The sequence below is a fragment of the Triticum aestivum genome, chromosome 6B (genome assembly GCF_018294505.1).
Source record: "Triticum aestivum cultivar Chinese Spring chromosome 6B, IWGSC CS RefSeq v2.1, whole genome shotgun sequence".
NCBI classification, from domain to species: domain Eukaryota; kingdom Viridiplantae; phylum Streptophyta; class Magnoliopsida; order Poales; family Poaceae; genus Triticum; species Triticum aestivum.
Window position 1 is genome coordinate 117,827,028 of NC_057810.1, and position 2,726 is coordinate 117,829,753.

The following is a 2,726-nucleotide window of genomic DNA, read 5'->3' on the forward strand; positions in this document are numbered from 1 at the left end:
CTGACAAAGGCATTCACATGAATCAGTCAAGTATCTTGGTCACTTGTCACATATAGTTTCGAGTGTGCTCGCCACTGGCCTTATTGAGTGATTGCATATGTCATATAAGAGACTTTACCATTTGCCTAGTCCATGACTTAGCAGTGTAGCCTGTGACGACGGCATCCGCATGAAACAGCCAGGTATCTTGGGCATTTGGCACATATAGTTTTGAGTGTTGTTTCCGCTGGCCTTATTTGGTGATTGTGTATGTCTTACTAGCTACTTTGACATTTCTAGTCCTCATGACTTAGCAGTGCAGATTTTGGCAAAATCTTGGAACCTTAGTTGGTGAAGGAAAGTTGTGGTGAGGGACGAATCCATGCAACATGGGCCTGGATCTCAGTTGATCGTGGCAGCAAGGCTAATCTGCCATTTACAATGCCCCGTCGCGTATTTAAGTTGTATGCAAAGGATTCAGCCCACCGCCCGTTGGGAAGGGAGCTTCGAGGCGGCCGATCGTGGCACATCGGTCGGACCAGATTAGCCAATGGCACGGGCCCTTGGGGGTGCAAGCACCCCTAACGTGGGTCGGGGCGGGCGGCGGGCGCAGGCGGCGCATGCAAGCTTGGATTCTGACTTAGAGGCATTCAGTCATAATCTGGCACACGGTAGCTTTGCGGCACTGGCTTTTCAACCAAGCGCGATGACAATTTGTGTGAACCTACAGTTCCTCTCGTACTAGGTTGAATTACTATCGCGACACTGTCATCGGTAGGGTCAAACTAACCTGTCTTACAATGGTCTAAACCCAGCACACGTTCCCTATTGGTGGGTGAACAATCCAACACTTGGTGAATTCTGCTTCACAATGGTAGCAAGAGCCGACATTGAAGGATAAAAAAGTAACGTCACTATGAACGCTTGGCTGCCACACGCCAGTTATCCTGTGGTAACTTTTCTGACACCTCTAGCTTCAAACTCCGAAGATCGAAAGGATCGATAGGCCACGCTTTCATGGTTCGTATTCGTAGTGAAATCAAAATCAAATGAGATTTTACCCTTTTGTTCCACACGAGAATTTTGTTCTCATTGAGGTCATCTTAGGACAGTTGCGTTATCATTTAACAGATGTGCAGCCCCAGGCAAACTCCCCGGATTGGCCCAGTAAAACCGGGCCTTGGAGCCAAAAGGAGGGGACATGCCCCACTTCCGACCCACGGAATAAGTAAAATAACATTAAAAGTAGTGGTATTTCACTTGCTCCCGTGAGGGCTCCCACTTATCCTACACCTCTCAAGTCATTTCACAAAGTCGGACTAGAGTCAAGCTTAACAGGGTCTTCTTTCCCCGCTGATTCCGCCAAGCCTGTTCCCTTGGCTGTGGTTTCGCTGGATAGTAGACAGGGACAGTGGGAATCTCGTTAATCCATTCATGCACGTCACTAATTAGATGACGAGGCATTTGGATACCTCAAGAGAGTCATAGTTACTCCTGCCGTTTACCCGCGCTTGGTTTAATTTCTTCACTTTGACATTCAGAGCATTGGGCAGAAATCACATTGCGTCAGCATCCGCGAGGACCATCGCAATGCTTTGTTTTAATTAAACAGTCGGATTCCCCTTGTTTGTACCAGTTCTGGGTCGACTGTTTCATGCTCGGGGAAAGCCCCCGAAGGGGCGATTCCTGGCCCGTCCCTGGCCGGCACGCGATGACCCCTCTCGTCGCGTGAGCAGCTCGAACAATCCACCGATAGCCGACGGGTTCGGGGCCGGGACCCCCGAGCCTAGTCCTCAGGGCCAATCCTTTCCCCAGAGTTACGGATCTGTTTTGCCAATTTCCCTTGCCTACATTGTTCCATTGGCCATAGGTTTTTCACCTTGGAGACCTGATGCGGTCATGAGTACGACCGGGCATGAATGGTACTCGTTCCTCCAGATTTTCATGGGCCGTCGGGAGCGCACCGGACACCATGCGACGTGCGGTGCTCTACTGTACACTAGACCCTACCTCCAACTGAACCGTTTCCAGGGTTGGCAGACCGTTAAGCATAAAAGATAACTCTTCCTGAGGCCCCCGCCGGCATCTCTAGACTTCCTAACATCGCTGTCATTCGCCACATCCCGGCTCGGGATATCTTAACATGATTCCTTTTTGGGGGATGTGCGTGATCGCGCTATCTGCCGGGGTTACGCCGTCCCTTAGGATGTGCCGTTCACATGGAACCATTCTCCTCTTCGGACTTCAAATTTGTCATTTGAATATTCGCTACTACCACCAAGATCTGCACCAATGGCCGCTCTGCGTGGACTCGCGCCTCGGGTTTTGCAACGGACGCCGCGCCTTCCTACTCATCGGGGCATGGCGCTCGCCCAAATGGTCGGGTGTGGGTCGCGCGCTTCAGCGCCGTCCATTTTCGGGGCGAGTTGATTCGGCAAGTGAGTTGTTACACACACCTTAGCGGATTTCGACGTCCATGACCACCGTCCTGCTGTCTTAATCGACCAACACCCTTTGTGGGTTCTAGGTTAGCTCGCAGTTGGGCACCGTAACCAGGCTTCCAGTTCACCCCGCATCGCCAGTTCTGCTTACCAAAAATGGCCCACTTGGAGCACCCGATTCTATGACACGGCTCACCGAAGCAGCCACGCCATCCTACCTATTTAAAGTTTGAAAATAGGTTGAGGATTTTGCGTCCCCAATGACTCTAATCATTGGCTTTACCTGATAGAACTCATAATGGGCTC

The 2,726-nt window shown here is 51.0% G+C and overlaps 1 non-coding gene across 1 annotated transcript in view; it reads right to left on the reverse strand.

The window, feature by feature from the left end:
* Positions 1-353: 353 nt before the first annotated feature.
* Positions 354-2,726, reverse strand: part of LOC123140500 (28S ribosomal RNA) — a 3,344-nt gene continuing 971 nt past the window's right edge. Inside the window, exon 1 of the ribosomal RNA XR_006470048.1 lies at positions 354-2,726. This exon is cut by the window's right edge and continues 971 nt beyond it. This is a non-coding gene — a ribosomal RNA (28S ribosomal RNA).